This window comes from Peromyscus leucopus, chromosome 14 (genome assembly GCF_004664715.2).
Source record: "Peromyscus leucopus breed LL Stock chromosome 14, UCI_PerLeu_2.1, whole genome shotgun sequence".
In the NCBI taxonomy this organism is placed as follows: domain Eukaryota; kingdom Metazoa; phylum Chordata; class Mammalia; order Rodentia; family Cricetidae; genus Peromyscus; species Peromyscus leucopus.
Genome location: NC_051075.1, coordinates 3,397,536 through 3,419,607, shown reverse-complemented (window position 1 = coordinate 3,419,607; position 22,072 = coordinate 3,397,536). Strand labels below are relative to the sequence as shown.

At 38.0% G+C, this 22,072-nt stretch overlaps 1 protein-coding gene across 14 annotated transcripts in view; it reads left to right on the top strand.

Moving 5' to 3' along the window:
* The window catches only part of Hdac9 (histone deacetylase 9), an 848,903-nt gene that overhangs the window by 777,292 nt on the left and 49,539 nt on the right, over positions 1 to 22,072 (top strand). The gene's annotated exons all lie outside the window — the stretch shown is intronic.

Here is a 22,072-nt window from a genome sequence, read left to right as displayed (position 1 = left end):
CTCAGCATCTTCATCTTGGACTTGCCATTCTCCTAAACTGTGAGAAGTAAGTTCTTGTCTCTGTCATCACAGATAGATGGATACGCACCCAGCCAGTGCCCAGCTGCCAACGCACAAGTAACTGGCGTTAGTTTAGAAGTAATGTACAATGACAAAGGCAGAATTTCCTCCACATGGACACAATAAACACAAATAACCCTAGAGCATAAATAATAGTAAATATACTCCTACAAACAAGAAGTGATGAGTTTGGGGTTTTGTAATGCCCTTTTAAATATAATCTGTAAACTGCAAGCTTATGCAATATAATATTTAGTGATGGTTGTAATATACCTGGTATAAAAAAATTTCTAACAGTTCAGCGGTCAGTTCTAAAGGGTCAGTTGAGACATCCTGGACAGAACAGTGCTGTGTATAGTTATTTCAACATCATAGCTCACATTAGCCGTAGAGTGGAACTTAACAGTAAAGGTGACAAGTGGCCATGATAGCTGCACTGGAGGATGATCGATTGGGGAATAGTGTTTTCAGAAATGCTCACTTAGAATGTAGGAGACAAAAGGAACCTCTGGTATAGGATTTTCACTATCAAAAGGGAAAGAGGTTGAACAAAGTATAATAGCATTTGGAATGGTTACAAACAATTGCTTCAAAAAAAAATAACAAAGCCAACAAGAGATTATAGGTAATGCTAGAGGATGAAAATGATGGGTTGGGTGTTTAAGCACCCACACACATTTAGATCTATCAGGTGTGTGTATAAACTGATGAACAATATTCACTCAGTTTACATTATGTAGACATGCATATATGTGGTTATGTGCTTTAAATGTGCAAATGTGGGCACACTTTCATTAAGTACTGTTGAAATCTGAAGCTTTTATCATTAGAACACGAAAGCCAGATAGACATTTTCTTTGGCCTGATTCAAAATTCTTCACATTTTTGTCCTTATACCGAGAGAATTTGGGTACTTTAAAAGCTAAACATAATATTTCTATGGCTTTTATTAAAAAAAAAATATAAAAGACACCATTTAGTAAGTTTTTCTGGATTTTCCTATTCCCATCTTGCTTTAAAAAGACATAATAAGCTTTTCTTTTCAGTTGAATAAAATAAAAGTAAAATGCCTGGCTTTTGAGGCAGTAGATGAATATTAAGCTGAGGGAGAGAAAAATGTATTAAAGTTATGTTTCATAATAAGACTTTGCAAACAAAGACTGGGAAACCTGGAGAAAAGGACAATTTGTACATCAGGAGCCCAGAGGTTCTGTTTTATGATTATGCTGCAGTTTAATTTCTTTATATCTTTCTGCCATTGTTAAAAAATTTTTTTAAAGAGCAAGCAGAACTTCAAAGGGGCCCCACATGTGTTCTGAATCAAGGCTCCAGAGTTGATGCCTGACAGCCCAGAAATTAAAACGAAATAAATGTGCTGTTTAAACTCCTATTTTTTCCAATAACAACAACAACAACAAAATCACTTTTTCTGCATTTAGGTCTCTCCCTACTCCTGAGTTAACTTTAAGTTTATTTTTTTGTGGATATTTCATCATTTAGCAATTAGGGTCCAGGCCCTTCGTAGTGCAAAATTCCCATAGACTTTAGAAGGAATGCCAGACAGCTAGAGTATGTCAAAGCTTTGGGATCAGCCTTTGTGATTTTTTCTGTCCTTTAAAACAGATCTCCCCTCCAAAAAACAGAAAAAAAAAATGAACCTTAGTTGTTAGGCCACGCCCACACACCTGCATTCGACTGTTCTTGCATTTTCTTAGGATGATGGAAACAGACATCTCAAAAAGAACAAAGCCGCGCTGGGGATGGTTTGTGTTTGAAAGTGCACCAGCGTGAATATGAACCGTCAGTCACCAGCCAGAAATGTGGCAGCCGTTTCTTGGCGCATGGAGGAGGGTGATCCGAGTTTGACCCACAGCGCTGTTTTTCGAGTAAGTCAGGCTCATCACTGGAAAATAGCTTTCCTGTCATCTACAGAGATTTCTTAGTCTTCCAAATGACCAAGTTAGGAAGGACACAGAATCTCACGGTGCCAGTGCAGTTTGTGAACAAAACTACAATTAGTAAATGTGGGGTGAAGCTGAGGTGAATTGTGAGATGTGGCTGCAGGAGAAGAGAGAAGTTCCTGGACTTCAGGGCAGAACACATTCATAAATACCTGTGTTTAGCTGCAAGATGCTACCTGTGTGTCACGTCATTGATCTGAAACATACTCCAGGCTTCCTGTTTTAATCCATATTAACAGAATGTGGATAAATAGCCAGCAGCGGGTAAAGGACTCTGTGCTGCAACTTTGCAAAGAGCAGGGGAAAAAAGCAAGCCGCTCTGGGAATATTCTAAGTTTAACGGCTTGGGTTCATTCTCTTTTCTCCCACAATGCCATCTAACAGCCTGCACATCTGGCCTGCAGAGCATCCTAGAATGTTTATTTCCGGACTTTGAGACACTCCAAGTGTGGGGTAGACTCCATGTTGGTTAATGCTAAATTATATTGTGAGAGTATATCATGTCCAAGTGCAGATGATACATGCAGTGTTCACACTCCCTGTTCTGTAAGCATCTAAGTTGAAGAGAAAGGAGCAGGAATGCCTTCAAAGCATGCCCGCACAAAATCTTCCTATGTTCCTCAGGAAAGAACAAAGAGACACCAGAGTGATGATCTCCCAACCCAGGCATAGTCAGGATGGTGCAATCCATTATGAGAAAGAACTCAGATTCCTGCATTGGTACCATCTCATCCAGATGTCTCTCTGGATGTCATTGTGAGGAGACAAACAGGCATCACAAGTTTCACTAGCTCTGACTGCGCTGCCTTGCTGGCTAGTATGCTACAAACAGGAATCCTACAGTTAAATTAAAAATAATAACTGACCTATGTGATAGAAAAGACAGCATCTTATTAAAGTGAATTTGCTAGCAGAGTCTGGAGTGCCAAGAGAAATGCATCTGAATACGGTGGCCAGTGGCTGGGGAAGGCAGCAGAGGTAATTCTTCCTGCCTCCCCTCCCTCCCTCCTCCCCTCCTCCCTCCTCCCTCTGTCCCTCCCTTCCTTTTTTCCTTCTATTTTGGTTTTTGGAGTCTGGAAATTTTTTCTTTTAATTTTTGGACATTTCGTTCTACAGTTCAGGCTTTCTTAAAACAGGCTCAAACTTGCAGCCATCCCATCCCAGCCTTGCAAGTGCCAAGATGCCCAGCCAGAGCTGTCTTGAATGATGAACTGACCATAGGTAATAAGAACAGGAGAGGCTGACAGAGACAGAAAGAGTAAAAGAAGCGATCCTATGTTTCCCTGGCATTTCCTGTACCCTGGCATAGTGCTACCAGCTGGTGCTGTCCGGGCATTCACTCTAATCCTCAAATATTATTTCTCCACCTACTGAATAAAATTGGAGATTTGGAGACTTTAAAGAATATGTATTTGATGTCAATGATGGTAGTGAAAGAGTTGGACTTCAGACTCCAAAAGTCTCAGCTGTTTATTTACAAAGAGTCCGTTTGACAGCAATAGCTTATTGGTCAAGTAGTCTAACCTCACTATTTTGTCACTAGCTTTGTAAGCAAGATATAAGGATGTCACTGGCAGAAACTGAGGAAATGGATAAAATTATAATGGATAATGCACTCCTTATATATGTTTAGAGTCTTGTTATTGATGTATCCAGCCTACAACCCGCAGGCTGCATGCGTCCCAGAATTACTATGAATGTAACCCAAAAGTTTGGCCACTCCTGATAGTGGGTCTACAAAGAAATTTTCTCCTGGTACTGTGTGACTGAAGACAAGACTAGGAAAGGAATGTGGGAGAAGTTGACGGGTTCAATGTTTGCCTTAGTGAAGTGGAGCACAAAGGTTGGCCTGGAAAAAATGGGCAAGCAGGTAAAAGTGTTTTCCAGGCAGGCCTAGCGTCCTGCATCAGATTCCTGGATCCCAGGACAGAAGAGATGGAATGATTCCTAACAATTGTCGTCTGACCTCCACATGCACACCACGGCACATGCGTGCCTACTCTCATGCATACATGTGATGCACATATACACACAATAATAAATCAAACAATCTTTAAAAGAACTGGAGGCTTTTTGAAGCAATCACTGAAATTTGTCCTTAATTTGAGCCACCAAATAAGCATGCTACTACTGTTTCATCATGCTCGTTACCCGTGCCTGCTCCACTAAAGGCTGAATGCATCCTGGAGTGTATGCCACACACCACCACCTTGACTATACGTCTTTGGAAGTGCCGCCACCTCTGTTCTTGAGTTTAGAAACAAAACCTCTATCAATTCAAAGGATTTTGTTGAAGCAACTAAATCCAATAGTGATTTATCCTGAACACACACATTCTCTTGTGTATTAAGAATAACCAGGCCAGGTGATGGTGGTGCATACCTTTAATCCCTGTACTTGTGAGGCAGAGGCAGGTGAACCCCTGTGAGTTCCAGGCCAGCCTGGTCTACAGAGTGAGTTGCAGGATAGCCAAGTCTGTTATATGGAGAAACCCTGTCTCAAAAACAAAACAAAAAACAAAACAGACTTCCTTTTTCTTGTAATAAACTTTGGTTTTATCCCAGCGACTTATTTTTTTTTTTAAGCAGCTTGGTAATGCACTTCTCTGGCTGGTCTTACACAGCCTGCATCCTCCTTGTTGACCTTGTCCCATGTCTCTATTCAGATTATCTGCCTGTTTAAGTCTAAGGTAGAAAACACGTAACTACAACATAGAAGTTTCATCAACAAATACTGCAGTTAAAAGATAAATTATGATTAAAGGCCTGATAATCAAGAAATTTCAATGTTATTACAGAAAAATGTACATTTTAAAAACACAAAGGCATTTGAGCTCTTTGGAGTCATTGTTTATAGGAATAGATGGCCATTATCTTAAAACTATTTATTTACAGTTATAGGAGGGTTATCTGCCTATCAGCATTGTACTTTTCATAATTCACAACAAGACTAACAAGACTTGCTAACATAGTAAGCAAGTTTTGTCTTAAATATGAGTAAATTATTTCCTTCAATACATAATTTGTGGAAGGCAAGAATCAGGAGGATTCTCCCTAACAGAAAAAGACAGGTTCTTACTACTCCAGGTTAACATACAGATACAGAACTCTGATAATTTTCTATGATTCTTATACATAGAAATTTCACTATTAGGATGAAGCCCTCAAGTCCAAAGCTTCTGGATAACAATGACCTATTCACACAGATGAGCTGTGCCAGGGGCACTTGAGAATACAGAGTTAATGGGCTTAAGAGGGAAGAAGAAGGGAGGAGCTAAGGGAGGCTGGCATACAGCTGGTGTGGGAAATCCCAATAGGCAGGTGCAGTACCCTCTGCTGTTATCATTGTAACGCCTATGTATCTTATTAATAAAATGAAGCTGGGTTAGTTCTGTTTGGAGTTTTCTGGATTCTTTCTTAGGTAGCTTGCATTCTTGACTACTACAGAGATAGCAAAAACTGAGCCCAGATGTCATGTCTAGAAGCCTTCAAAAGTCAGATGACTCTTCAAACTGTGTGCAATGCAGAAGGAGCTAGCCTCAGCAGGATACATTTTAGTTGTATTCTGGTTCTCCCAGAGATTTGAATTCAAATTTTACTTTGTCTGGGATGGTGTTCAAAACTGTATTTTTAAGACACTGCCATGTGATTTTGATTAATCAAGAGGTTAACCTCACTTTAAGAAATACTGATTTAGTCCAATGCTTGTCTTTGATTCCTTGAGAAAACAAAACAAAACAAAACAAAAAGAAACCTTAAGAGGAAAATTGACAGGTCCAATTATCTAGCTGGTCTGAGAACCCTGCTTCACCCTTAGAATTCAGTAGATTGTATACTTTGTAATTGTTCATCAGTGTTACTCAATACCAGTCGTGGCTCTATTCTGATTCTGTGGTTGAAGGTCAGCAAGCAGAGAAAATAATCTTTTCTAGCAGCTAACAATTTTTAGGAAATAACAATCGACAAATGTCTTGGGAGAGTTTAAGCAGCTGGTGGAGCACAGCTGGGTGTCTCTTAAGAAAAATAATTTTTCTTTAATGAATTTGTCTGACATTGAGAATGATGATGAAGAGTTACATAATTCTTGAGATGTAATAGTTATGATAAAAGCTAAATTCCTGCAAGAGTCACTTTAAATTTCTGACATCATTTATGACTAATTAGACAATTTTAAACATCCGCTTGTCATTTTTGTTTCCAATAACTATTGTAGCTTGAGTTTTTCTGCCTTGCCCACGGTCAGGACAAATCTCTGTCACCCGCCAGTCCCACAGCCGCTCAGACCCAACCAAGTAAACACAGAGACTTATATTGCTTACAAACTGTATGGCCGTGGCAGGCTTCTTGTTAACTATTCTTATATCTTAAAGTAACGCATTTCTACAAATCTATACCTTGCCACGTGCCTGGTGGCTTATCGGCGTCTTCACATGCTGCTGGTCATGGCGGCGGCTGCAGCCAGTCCTTCTGCCTTCCTGTCCTTTTATTTCTCCTCTCTGTTAGTCCCGCCTATCCTTCCTGCCTAGCCACAGCCGATCAGGTTTTATTTATTGATCAATCAGAACAACTTGACATACAGACCATCCCCCAGCACAGCCACGTGCAGACCATCTCAAACACCTGCACTCAGGCCCATGGTCCTAATCATCCTCTATACAGACCTGCTGGGTAACGCCACAAGGAACCCAAGAAGGGCTCCCACAGGACATACATTAACATCCCACAGCAAACTATTGTCCTTTTGGTTTGATTAAAAAATGTTGATAATCACACCTTAATAAATTCCCAACATTTTCCATCTTCTAGATATGTCTGTTAATAGCCAGTCTATGAAATTTTAAGTATGTTTGAAAATCTGAGCTGACATTCTCAAGCAGCAGTGTCAACAGCTACTCATCCTGGTACACTTCAGCCTGACTTCCAGCCTAGAGCATCTGGGGGCAGTTTTGATTTGAAAATCAATTGCCTAATCTCATTACTCTATTCATGACTTCCTTGTTCCAGTGATTCTAGAATGGCTAGCAGATCATGCTTCTTTATTTATTCCAGGACATACCCAGCTAGTCATTGAAGTCCTGACAACTTTTATCTTTGATCTAAGCATCCTGAACTGGACCCTCTTCTACATTCTCTGAACATTCATTCTATAGCCCCATCGTCTTTCAGAGCCCTAAATGTTTTGAAGTATTTGAGATGCAATGTTGCCTTACTTCATGAAATATTTTGTCTGTTAACCTTGTACAAGTTTTATGGCATCTTATGTAACAAAAGTTGGAGCCTGGGCTTTATTCACAAAGAAGCCGTAGCTGAGGTGTTACACCACTAGAACGAGCTATTTTCACATTTATACCTCTAACTTGGAAAAGCATTATTCAGTGTGAACTAAAGGCCTGGCAGAATGTGCTTGGCAATATTTACACTTCTTCAAATTATGATAGTTATGTTAAAACATCTGATATATAAAGTGTATTAGATGGACTTCCTGTTTCAGGTATCATTATTTTTATCCAAAAAGAAAAAAAGGACAAAGAGAAATGGCCTAAAACAGAACAAAAGCACTTGGATAATCAATTTTAGAAGCAAAGCCTTTACTTTGTTCACATGGAAAGGATGAACCGAGTATTTATAAAGATGCTGTAGGAAAAATTCTGGCCGTGTTTACATGGCACATTTTCTACTCTGTTCGGGACTCTACTGAGCTTTGTTTTTATAACGACTTTGTTGGGCTTATTATATTCTCTCAAGGCTTGCTAAGTGTTGTGCTTTCCTTTGCAAATGTTCCTTAAGTATTTCAATTAAATGGTTATTTATTTTTTAAATTAGCAATAACGAATATGTAATAGTAGCCTATATATTACAGAGTTCTTGATCTTTAAAAAATATCCAGGGCTATTTCATATTTATTTAACATACAATTGCTGTCTAATTTAATCTAAATTAAATGGTTGCTTGAAACCTACAATTTAGAGGGTTCCTAAGCTGCTTTTTAAGGAAGAAAAAATAAGAAATCATCAGTTTTGCCTCAAGGGTAGATACTTATCTTTTAAAATCAGGTATTTGGGTATTGAAATTAAAAACCAAGGTCATTTGGGAAATGCAATTCCAAAGAATGCTTTTGGCAAAGAGACATACATCTCCATATGGTATAGAGGGAATAACTTAGCTTTTTTTTTTTACTACCATTCCCCAAACCTTAATAACATAGCTGATACTTACCTGACATTCTGAAGATGAATTATCACCTGTCCATTAAGAACATGTGTGTTGAGACCCAACAGTGACATTTTCAATGAGGCATCTTTCAAAGGAAAGAATAAATAATTTTGACATTATATGTTATATACTACATGGGTTGAAAACAGGAAATATCTTTTAAAGTGAGTATTGTTCAGTAACCACAGGAAGGCTAGAGCAGACTAATAGATACATTGCTGTGAATAGTCCATTGCAAGGAGCACTCTGTGAGCTGAGTTTGGGGGTACTGCCATGAATGAATGCAGTGCTGGAGTTGGAATGTAAACTTAGATCTCAAGGTTAGTTCGAAAACAATGAGAGGATTTTGAGGAAGTGGGGTGGTATATCAAACAAAAAATACAAAATACTCCAAGTGGGTTGTTTCTCAATGACTATTAGTGTAATTAAAAGCAGGCACAAGGATGGTCTAGTCATGGATGTATGAGGAGTTTTAGTCAGAAAAGACTGGCACTTTAAATCTAGCAGTCTCTGGATTTAGTAAAGTGACTTGATGGAAAGTCTTGTGGACAACTGAAAAATGTCACCACAGTCTGGCCAGACTGACCTGACTGGTAGGATGAATGACCTTTCGTATTTCTTATTCTCTTGGTGGTCAGTTATGTGTTGCTTAGATAAGATAATGTAACATGGTGCCTGTTGCCTCTGACAAACTTTACTTGTAAACAATGATGGCAAGTACTTTCTTTTCTTGATCTGGTGAATTATCATTGCCCAGCACATTTACTGGTGCATACAGTCAGTACTCAGCAAACATTCCTTCTGTGAATGGAATCCTCACAACTGTTTGACTGAATCCCTTCGAAAACATAGTGTTCTACTTTTCACTCTACGTGAAACAAAATCAATGGAATTCCTTGTGTTATGGGCTAATGTTACTAACAGTCTGAGACAAGAAAGGTTTGATTTTTCTCTTTGGGATATTGTGTTTCTTTGGTTTGAATTTCTTCCTTAAATACTTTTTATCCTTCATTCCCCATGCTCAATCCCTGAGAAAGATTTTTTTTTTACTTACATTTCAACAGTATCTTTTAAAAAAATATTCTTATAGAAAATAGGGCTGTAAAGATACCTTTATCATTAAAATGCTTGTAAGAAGACCTTTGTTTGACCCTCAGAATCATCAATGTTTTTTTCAAAAGTCAGATGTGGTGGCATAGAATTAGAGTCACAGTCCTGGGAGGGAGGAAGCAGGCAGACACCAGGGCTCTCTGGAAAGCCAGTCTCTTTTATCTAGTGAGGTCCATGCCAGTGAGAGACCTTGTCTCAAAAATAGTAAATAAATAAACAGACAAACAGCTCCTGGAGAATGGCACTCAAGGTTGGCCTCTGACTCTATCCCCATGCACCATATACACATATACACCATTGCACACATGGACCTGCACACCACATTAATCTGGACACATGTACATAACACAATCACACACATACTCACACAAACACAAAAGAATATATCTTATAACAGGCATACCAAAAGAGTATGTTGTTTTCATTATTTTTAGTTTATTTACTTTTTTCTAAACACACACACACACACACACACACACACACACACAGAGAGAGAGAGAGAGAGAGAGAGAGAGAGAGAGAGAGAGAGAGAGAGAGAGAGGTAATTATGGATCCTGAATGACAAAATGGGAGCTGTAGTTAAAGTAGTGCTACCAGAGTCCACGACTTCAGCTCCTACCTTTGCTGTTTCCTCTTAAACAACATGCTTAACTTCTTGGGTTTTTTTTTTTTTTAACTCTAAAATGAGTATTTGCAAAATACTCCAGTTTGCAAAATTTTGCAAACACACATTGCAAAATTGTTAGTAGAGTAGCTATCCTGTCATGAACTCCATAGAAACATTAGCCATCATTGCACAGTCAGCCAATGCTTAATGGTTTAGTCACTATGTTTGTGCTTGCCCAGCCCTGTGGTAGGTACTAAGATTTGGTCTCAAATCCCAGGGTTTTAAAACTCATGAGTGGTAGACACATTAAGAACTATAAAGAAAAGACATGGGTGTGAAGATTTCACAGAGAGGACAGGAAACTGGTTATAATTTAATTTGAAGATGGATGGGAGATTCATAAGTAGAAGCTCAAAGTATGGGCTACAAGTTAACGAAAATATTTTCAACAAACTACATAGTGGCTATGTGCAAATTAAAAGTGGGTGTGGTGGAATGTGGGAAGAGGAGATGAAGATGTGTCTTGAAGGACTTGAACTTGATTCTGAAAATGTGAGAAGCAGTTAAAGTGTTGAACTCACTGTGCTGTATACTAAGCTTAGACTTTCCTGCTACCATGCTTGTTATCACAAAATCCAGGGTTTTCTACTTTACATGCCATCTTAGCCTTCTGAAATCTCATCAAGAACAAGGTGTGTTGGTTAGAAAGGTTTTGCAGCATGCACCCTGCTGCAGTGAGGATGTCTCTTTAGCAGAGCCTTGGGAGGCTCAGAAACCAGTATGTTTCTAGGCTTGACAATGGTCTCCTCTTCTCCATGAACTGATACTTATCCGGGAGTAATGTGCTGTGTTTTTTATCACAAAGTAACCTATAGATATTGGCCTGGTTCAGAGACATGGAGAAGCTGGGAAGAGGGGCAATGACTTTTCACAGAATCTTTTCACAACAGAAAACATCACAATTGTATTTTCTTCCAGTAGTTCACTTCCACAAAGCCAACTGTTAATCAGTTCAGGCAGTGGTTACTCTATCTCATTCCAAGTGAAAATTAAAATGATGAGTGTGTGTGTGTTTAAATATTTAGGGGCTATTTTCACTTTTCATTTTAAAGAGGAAGTCTGTTCAATAGTGAAGACCTGAGATTCTAAAGTCAGAAAGCTTGACGTGAACCTCTGTTCTGCATTCCATTTCTGTGACACCGAGAAACTTCTAATGCTCCCTCTACTCTTCATTTGCTCCTCCATAGAAAACCACATACAGTGTTTTTCATAGCTGCCTCATGAGGTCAGCATGAAGACTGGATGAAAGAAGTGTGTTTATAAAGCCAAGGACTTGTACAGGACAAACATTTTAGTGTCACTCAGTATTAGAGCTACTTTTATTACTGTTTCTCTATATTCCCAACAACTTATTTCATGAAGTACAGTGGGAGATCTGGTGTTTCTTAGCCTCTAGTACAGTGAAAGAAGTTTGGAAATTCAGTGCTTACATTTCTTATCTCAAAGTTCTGTCGATCAGGAGTCTGTACAGACTCAACTATGTTCTCAGCCCTGGGTCTCACAAACTCGATATCCAGCCAGGCTAGACTGTAATCAAAAGCCTCCAGGGAAGAATCCTCTTCTGAGCTCAGGTTGCTGGGAAAAACTCAGTCCATGGTAGGTACAAATCTGAAGTCCCTATGCTGGCTAGAAGCCACCCACATTCCTTCCACATGTTTTCCTTGATTTTCAGATCCTTCTCCATGCATTTTTATGCTTCAAATCTCTTGAATTTCCTCTTCTGTGACTGGTTAGTGAGATTTTGGTTAAAATGATTGCATTGTCAAAGTATCCTTCACTTCGCCATCAACAGTGCCTCTCAAGCAGCTCTTTGCTATTCTCCAGCTCAACAGAAAAATCTTTTGCCATTCTCTGAATCAACAACTCATGCTGTTTACATATGATGCCCAAAATCAGCATCACTGGGCATACTCCACAGATCTGCCTACTACAGTGTGTAATAGAAATGAAATTGTGTGGGCTTGTATAAGCACACTCCAAATGAGCAGCTATCAGTAAACTATACTGAGCACCTACTCTGACCAAATTCCACACTGCATTTGAGAATATTGCTCAGATTTTGGCAATTTATCTTTGCAAAGTAATGTTCAAAGAGCACTGTCTGGAAATGCAGGTGTCTACTTAGCAAGTTTATCAATACATTCCCTACATTGTTCTCTGGGTATGGAATGTATGTGATCCTATACTGGTCTGAGTGATCTTAGAGCTAAGTTTACGAAAAGAACCCCTTAATAAATTAAGATAATGATGCTATCTAAAAGATATAACCTATTTGTCTAGCAGTGCTTTGAATCATAAATGAGTCCATGGCTTGGATAAACAAATACTAGTTATTGATCCTGCCCTGGTGCCATGAGCTCAGTGAGACATGTTGCATGTGTCATCTCAGATGAACCAAGCAGCATTACTACTGTCATGTTAGACATGGAAACTTAAGCAAAGGCTTACAAATGTAATGCTGCCTCCAAGTGTCTTCTGTATGCACTCACTTTCTCTATTGAGATTTATGTCCCTTCATTTATTCTGTGATACTAATTTTCTCTATGTCAACTGATATTTGTCTGTGGACAAGACTCTAATATTTTTGGTTCCTGGAAGCCAGAACCCTAGTAACATCATAGTTATTCTTAGAGATAAACTCAGGAGTTGCCAATTCCATTTGAGCCATTCAAACTACTGAAATGGCATTGCTTAACATGATCTGTTTTTGCTCAGTGTCACTTGATTATGTACAGGGGCATTATATACAGGGGCATCAATGCAAGGATCAATCCCATGCATTTGATTAATTATTGGAAACAGAAGTAAAAACTAGTGATTGACAAATTAAGTTGCAATTGGGGTTTGGCAAAAGTCAACATCTAGTAGGATTTTCTAGGGATTTTTTTTTCCTTTACTGGTTTTGCACTTGCATATTTTAATGGAAATTGAGTTCAAATGCTTCTGTGTCCTGTTTTGTTTGTACTTAACACAGCAAGGAAACAATTTGTAAACAAAGAAGAGGAGGAAAAGGAGGAAGAAGAAGGGACAAATACACACACACACACACACACACAGAGAGAGAGAGAGAGAGAGAGAGAGAGAGAGCATCTTTGAGATGGAAGTCTTAGCTGAGAGCGTGGCCAGTATTAATATAAATGTTGTTGAAAGGGACAGTGAGAAGTGTGCTCCCTGGAGATCTGGATCCAACTCTAGTTCTGCTGCTGCTGCTTGCCTTCATAATTGACTTAGTACCTGGTTTTCTCACTCTTAAAATGAGAAACTGGGTAATACATAATCTTGACTTCTAAATCTGAAATTACAAAGTTAACAACTCATCATTAGAAGTGAAAGGCCAGTGGATGTATCTCAGTGATGGAATGCTTACACAGCCTGGGAGAGACCCTCAGGTAAACCTGCAATGCTGTAATGAAAGAGAACAACTCAGACGCCAGGGACCTGCTCTCTCAGGCTTTGCCTTATACAGCCCGCTTCTGACTTTGTAGAGTCTGCTGATTACATGCTCATTTCAAACCTGTGAACCAGAATGAACACAATTTCGTTATGTCTGTGAGTGAGACCACTGAGTCTGAAGCAGAATTTGTGTCATCATGTGCCACGTGACCTATCAGATTTATGTGAAAAACTAAAGACTTCAGTAGCTATTACTATAGTAATTGGCAAGTGACTTATTTAGATCATGGGTGGATGGGTTGGTGTGTAGTAAAAATGTCACTCAACCTTTCCCACTATTCCTATTCTTGAGAAGAAAAGTATTGATTTTATTGTTCAGAAATAAAACAGTGGAATATTTCATTGTTTCAGACTTTGCTTAAAATCTAGTCCAAATATTCATTTTCTTTCCAAAGGTACTAAGAATGGAAACTTATTTGCTTCACAGAGCATCACCAACTAGAAGAGTAAAAGAATTTTTACTGTATCTGAAATACCTTCTTTGAAACATATGTAATATTTATAGGGCAGTTTGGAGTAAGCCAGCTGAAAGATTTAATGATAATAATCTCCATATTTCTTCTAAAATTGATTTCCGGTTTCAATGATCTTGGAAAGAGTCCTGAGACATCAAATAAGTAAAGATCTTAACATGAAATGAATCTTCAGTATATGTCCATAGATTTGCATTTTAAACATGACCAGAAAAAAATATATATCTTTTCCCATTATTAAGGTGATACTTTAATGAAATTTTTTTCATTTACATGAAATAGAACTTTTTGGCTACAGATGAAAGGATTTTATGGTAGCGACAATGGTTTTGTGAGTTAAATGATCCCAACATCATCAGGAACGAATCACAAGTGCCTACCATATGAATTACAGCACCGTGAGTCTTAAAAAGGTATTTTTGTGGCACGCATTCCTCCCATCTGCACAATCAGATTCTGCTTTGAAGTCCTGCTTGAGAGCCTCGCAGTACACGAGACTGCCACATGCTACCCAGCTTCTCTCTCAACTGCAGTTTGACTGTGTTTTCCTGAAAAACGACATGGTAGCTTAATGACCAACGGGCTTAGAGAGGGAAAAGGCTACAGTTTTTATAATTAGACTTCACTATAGAAACATTCCTCAGTAATTGTTCCAGATAAAACTATAGAGACTATGACAGTTGATGTGCAACATTAAATTTCAAGTCAATTTTGGCAAGAGTATTTTACTTCTTTGATCTTTTCTATATGGAATATACAATGAGGTCTTTACAAACATTCAGGCCCCAGTGCAACTAATCTGTTACTAAATGAACACACTGATATTGCATCATTTAGCTGTGCAAAAAAGAGTCACAAAAACAATAGGAACCACAAGATAATAGGTGCAAATATTTCAGGAGACCCCACTACTGCTGACTTTCACTCTAGAGCCCCCGATGGATGGCAGAGTGGGCATGGGGAAGGTTGGCTGTGGTAGCACTTCTGGTTTGGATTTTCTCCTTGGTATATTTGTAGAAGAGACACAGAAAACAACGCCTGAGGATGACCTGTAGTGAATGGAAGACGGAAGTCAGCAAATACAAGTGAGGTGACTTGTGTAAGCAATAACATTGTGTCATTGTTTCTGTGTTAATCAAATCAGTCATGGCACAGGTAGGTTTCCTTGGGATTCATCTGGTGATTCTCGACCCATATCTGTGTTATGGCAAGAAAAAAATGGAAACTAAGTTGCGGATTGGAGAGAATTCCATCTTCAGCCTGTGGTAGAGTTCCCTCAGGTTCAGCTCCCATAGAGACTTCCAGCACCATTTGCAATTTCATATTAAAAACAAACTTTCGGGGAGGCTCTTGGACATCTATGAGTTCTCACAAGAATATTTAAGTTGTTTACAACAGGCATCACCAAACATAGGTTCTTAAAGAACCAGGCTTAAAAATGCTGACTGCATGCCGTTCTTATTTTGCTCGAAATGCTTCAGCCTTTATAGCTGTGCCATATTCTAGTTTAAAAAGAGAGGTAACTAATCAGAACAGAAACCTATCCCTAACAATACACAACTCAGGAATCACCATAGAATGGCTGTTTTTATTATACATGATATAAATGTCCTTTTAATCTGATATAAAAACTAACAATAATAACAAATACATAAAAACATAATTGGCTGGTATGTTAATGCATTTAAAATGACATTGAGGATGTGAGACATGTTTGCACTACAGTGACATTTTAACATGTCTAAAATTTAAAAAAATCTAACATGGTTGTCTTTTATTTATGAAGTAAACAACAGTGAAATATATAAAAGCAGAATTGATTATCACTGGTTGATGGAACTGTGGGTTTCTTATTATATAAAGTTACTCTATTGATGTTGTTTATTTAGCTTATTTATTAAATGAAAGCCAAATACTTATATAATATATAATAGCACATGGCATGCTTTTCATATATTACATTGCTATACAATGACATTTATTATTTTACCATTTTTCAAATGATTTGCTATTAATGTACTGATTTTGGTTTTCAAAATGATTTTCTGTTAAAAAATTAAAATAAAACTAGTTGTAGCTATTTCCTCTTGTTACCTCTACTCTTTGAGAATGATCTGGAAGCCTTCAAGTGAAGTCTTTGAGTTGTGCCAATTGGAGAGGTGACTTGTTTGGTGTCTTATGACTAAGCTATTAATTATGCATATAAGGTTTAATCTTTGAGATCTCTAAGAGAAAGTTTCCATTTTATGCAACTTTTCTGAACTCCTGAGAATGCTAACACAGAATGACTTCTTTGGCAAAGCAAAAAAGTCATAGCATGTCAGGAAATCTCCCTGAAATTGATAATTCAAAGGTTTTCCCTATCTACAGCTCATTTGATACTTTTTCAGGAGAAAAAATGCATTTTCTCCTACTAAAGCAACAGAATAGAACAGGATTTTAAATTACAAATGCTTCTCCAGATCTCTGCAGTAGTCTTGTCTGGGTTTCTGTAGTTTTCCAGTTCAGCTGTTAAAGATGGAGTGAGAAGTGTCTCCCACAGGTTCATGAGTTTGAATGCTTGGTCCCCAGCATATGACATTGTTTGGGGAGGTTGTGGGACATTTTGGACACGGACCCTGGTGGGCAGACATAGGCAATGGGAGCAGAGCTAAATGATCGTAGGTGGGCTAGCCTTATAGCAAGAACCGTCCGCTTCCTAACAGTCTACACACATAAACAGCTGCCTTGTGTAAGCCAGTCCTACTAACCTGGCTGTAGGCTGTGATGGATCATGAGTCAGAGTTAATGCTCCCTCCTTTAATGTCATTCTGTCAGGCATTCTGTCAATGATGAGTGATAACTAATTCAGATGTGTTTGGTTAACAAGAGTAATGCTTTGTTTCATTGTACCTTCACTCTGGCATTTATAATTTGATGCTATGTAATTTCTTTCTTTAAAAAACCAACAACAACCAGGATACATGCAGCCTATAATGTATACAGTCAGTATAGTGCTATAATCTAATATATAGCATAGTATTTTTTAAATACTATAGTCATGGCAGTATTGAATAATGCCTTAGTCTATAAGATTACCTCAAAAGAAATGATGGAAAATTTGTCTTGGAAAATACACACACACACACACACACACAGAGAGAGAGAGAGAGAGAGAGAGAGAGAGAGAGAGAGAGAGAGAGAGAGAGAGAGAGAGAGAGAAAAGCATGCATGTACTATATTTCTCACTGAATTCAACAGTAGAAACTATAAGTAGCAGGGGAGCTGTCTAGGGTGGTTTTCAGTCACTTGGCATCAATACTTGGGCTTGTTCACAGGGTTGTTACTCCCTCAGTTCTGCAGTTCTGGATCCACGCTTCCAAAATGTCAGGTCCGTTTGGGACTCCAGTCCATCTCTGCGGTCCTTGCTGACTTGAGCCCACTCTACCTTGTGTTATGAAGACAAATTTCTTCACTGTAGTACTCAACCCACCAGCCCTCACACACTGGGCACTGTTTCTTCCCTGAGGCTGTGAAAAGTGAGGAAGGCTTTTTGTGTTGTTTGTGAATCTAGAAGTAGCATGTTGACATGAAAATTGTGTTGATGGTTTTTAAACCTAGCTACCTAGCCTCCAATCGATCAGATGCATAGACATAAACCCAGGCTTTCCTTCTACTGAAACTGTCTTATCCTGAAAAGTGGTGTCTTGCCATTAGTCGCTGTTCAGCTGACATTTTAACGCTTCATGTGTGCGCAGCAGAAATGAACGCAGAAGAACTTGGAATAATAAGACTGGGCGCTTCTTCCTGAACTGCTGACTTAGATTAGAAAGAGGAGTTGTAAACCTTCATTTCTTTGCTGGACTTGGTGTTTTGTCCACACTTAACCAAGCATGTTCAGCTGCCACCATCTCTGACTCCAGGGGTCACATGGGCAGCATGTGAGTGGAAACAAAGCCTGTAGGTAAAAGAAGGAGGAATTTGGACTGAGATCAAAGATTAGCTTCATTCCACTGTTTCCTACGACTTTTTACTATCCCATCTAAATTTGGCATTTTATGAGATGTTTCTTTTATTCTCAAAGGTAAAACTAAACTTGAATCAATCCAGGACTCCTCTGCCTCTGCTGGAGAAATGCATGCAGTTTGATGTGCTCAATGGGTGTTTCATCATTGCATTCCTGATTTCTAAGAGCATTCAGTATGAAATATGTAGTGCATGGGCTTGTTTTTAAATTCTGTTATGAAAATGGTCACTATAGTCCTGGTTAAGTTACAGAAGAAGCTCTTTAGAGTACTTAACAGTACAATTAACTGTGACCTTGTCTGGGATACTTTATGTTTCCTACAATGAAATGAACTACTACATGCTATTGATATTGATTGGAGCAAAGGGCACTTCTGAGCACCTTGCATCATTTGTTTTCTGAACATCTATTCTCCTTTCCTACTCATTGGGTAACAAGATGGAGCTCACTCTCATCCATCTCAGTCTTAAGTGTTCCATGTAAAATAATCAGCAGCTCCACAGGAAGTGAGAGGTACGCGAAAAGCTAGAAAGCCATTTTTACTTGTTTTTCATGTACTGTTAAAAATAATTTTTGCCAACCATTTAAGAATATGGGACGTTTAGAAAGTGACAATTTTGACTTCTACCCAAATAGTAGTTAAGTGGTTAAGATTGACATCACAGTGCTTTAGGACAGTAGTGAGGAAACCATCTCATAGGGCTCATAGCTAAGATCAAATGCTGGATCTCAGTGTAAAACCCTGAACTTGTTTATTGGGTGAGTACCTCAAGTCATTCCAAAACTTAAGACGATATTGTTCAATATGTTTTTTGTTCTCACATGGAAGCAACTTTGCTTCAGTTCATGTTCTTACCACTTGACCATTGCATCATTCTAGCTTTGTTCTACCGACTAGATTCTGGGGATTCCTTTTCACGAGTGACACTGTGATACTTCAGAGAAAAGAAAGAGTTAGATGGAAAGAAGCCCAGGCATGTCTTTAGAGCATGCATTTCTGTGTGCAAATTTATTCTTGCAGTGTCAATCTTTGATAAGTGCAGATATGTACAAGTGTTTTCAATGTGTGCTGTATAAATAAGAGGACAAGGAATCATGTGTTCTCTGATTTAGAAAGACTAATAAAATAAATTAAAATTTTGAGTTCATGAAGGCATCAAGTAGGTGACAAAACTGAAGAGCGAGAAGACCATTGATTGGCAAGAACTGAGCAAAAAGAAGGCTGGAGAGTCATAACTGTTTCTTGTGGTACTATGATGGTGGACACATGTCACTCTGCATTTGTCAAACTCCATGCACTTGTACAACATAGAGTATGAAGCATGAGTGTAGACTTCAGTTCATAATAATGCATCATTATTAACTTAGAAATTATAGAAAATGTAAAATACTAATGTAAACTAGTAATAGGAAAAGGATGGGTATATGGACTACAATCTACTTCCTGTTCTTTGTAACTTCCAAACTACTCTGAAAAATAAAATTTATTAATTATTTAAAATATATTTGTTTTAAAATTAAGTATTCCCTCTGTAAGTTCAGAAAACCTAAAAATAAAATATCATGCTGAAGCAATTATTTTATTTTTATGTACTTACTATGCAATTATTCCTGCAATTGGACAAGTTTATATGATATAATGAGTTAAAAAAATATTGAAGAAGAATGTTCCAATTTGGCAAAATGAAAAAGTAGGTGTCTTCAAGTACTCTGGCATTAAAATATCTTAAAACATTAAGGTAAATATAAAAAATACTTCTAGATTTATTGATGGCATATGGAAAGATGAAGGAAGTTGAACAGATATTATAGATGTTGGTTATTTTAGAGTATCCGTCTCTAAATCTTCGTTTTCTGAACATTGTTTCTTGCATGCTAGAGCAGTTAAAGCATGATCCTATAATGGGGGGGGCGGGGAATCTGACTGAAGACCAAGAACAACAACAAAAGGTCAACTCAAAAGAAGAAAGTGCTGCTGAAAAATGGCAGGCCTGTTTGATTTATCATTGTGAAGAGAAGAAAAGGAAGCTAAAAGGAAAGAGAAAGGAAAGAGGTGGAAAAAAAATCAAGTAACTTCCTTGTGGATGTGATCAAGCTATCCAGTCCATATTTATGATGAATATGCAGAATCAACCCTGCAATTGGAGATGGTAAAATGAATCTAGATGACAGCATCTTAAACATTTAGCAGAAGAAACCAAACTACACTCTGCTGGGCTTGAAAGACAGACTGCATTCAATTAGGTGTCCTAGTTAAGTCTGAAACAGCCAAAGTTTTCCTCACCACCATCAAGCCTGTAGCAGAAGTCCAGCAAGGTTAGTTCTGGTGAATGGTTCCATGCTTACAACTTCTAGTAGCCTCATGGGCCAGAGAAAGAAAGGAAAAAACAAAACCAAACAAATGGTTTGAGTACTCTTTGGGGTTCCCTTTTTTAAAGGCCCTCATCTCATTCACAAGGTTATCACCTAATTACCAAAAGGCCCACCTGTGGATACCCTCCCTGAGGCGGTTAGGATTCCAACATGCCAACTCCAGGAAAGTGGGGGTGTGGCCACAGACACAGTCCATTGCACCAAGCTTCAAAGATTTCTCTTCTATAAACTGTATGTGAGCTTGAGAGACAAAAAATAAAAACAAAAGAAAACAAAACAGAAACAGGAAACTTAAAGGAACCGTGGAGATGAATCGACACAGAATGTACAGAGCCAGCTCAACTGGAAGGACTTATAAGATGTAATGAGTGAAGCCTGCTGGAAATACAACGGATGCATAAAAGTCACAAGCATAGGACAAGAATCGACAAAAATACTTGGGAATTATGAAATATAAACAAATAGAAATGCTGCAATTAAACAATACAGTCACTTAAAGTTAACAATGGTCCTAAACAATGGGTTAGAAATTTATGAAAAGAAAGTTTGAAAGATAGTTTTGAAGGAAAAAAAATCTATGTAAAGAGAGAAAATATAGCACAGAAATTAAACTGGAAAATATGAAGGAATTTAAGAGATATTGGTGATAAAATTTATATACATCTCATTGGAGTTGGAAATGATAAAAGATTAAAATACATAATTTTTCAATAAATTTGAGCATATAAATAATAGAATGAATTCCTAGAAATATATAATTGAAGAATACATAGCATGAATAGTCCTATAATCCTCCAAAAATTGAATCAATAGTCAAAAACGTTTGTCATAGAGAATCCAAAGCCTAGAGGAAATACTTATCCAACATTCTGGGTCAGATAATGAAGACAGAGCTCTAACTATACCACATTTCATCAAAATCAACGTGAGAATAGAAAATCAAATATTAGCCCCATTTGTGAACATACATAGAAAATCCTGAGAAAATATTAGTTAGATGAATTGAGCTCATACAAAAAAAAAATAATGCATCAGAAGAAAGCTTATTTTATGCCCTAGGTACAAAGATGGCTTAACATTAGAAATACTGGTGAATGCATTCTAACTCATAATATTCCCAAATTGAAGGAAAAAACTCAGTCCATGTAGAGGATCAATTTAACCAAATTCTACAACAATTTAATAGTAACTTCAACTGAAACTAGAAACAGAAAGCTCTTCCGATATACAGAATAAAACCATAATAATAAGGCATTGTTCATCCACCTGCTTAGCAAATCCCACCAAAGTCTGGCAAGGTTGTGGAAGAACAGAACTGGAATCCTCATGTGTACTGCTTCTAAGTGTGGGGGCTGCTGATGGGTCTTTGGAAGTAATCTGGCATTACTTAATGGATTTTAATTCACAATTTTATTCCATTCTCACATATGTGCACCAGAAGACTTTCATAAGGATATTCTCGGCAACACTTTTTGCAACAACAACAACAACAACAAAAGCTAAAAGTTTTGTAACAACAACACCAAATATCTGTAGATAGAAAAGTGGGCAAGTAAATCCTATAGACTTGAGTTGGCCTATTATACAGCAAAGAACTATAGCTCCATGCATCAGCAGAGTTGAGAAAACCCGATGCGTGAGGAGAACAAGTTGCACACATGTGAAGCTGCTTTTGTAAGGTTTAAAGGAAAGCAAATTAAACAAAGAAAACCAATAGAATTTAAACGCTAACTCAGACCCCTGACTCCCACATGGAA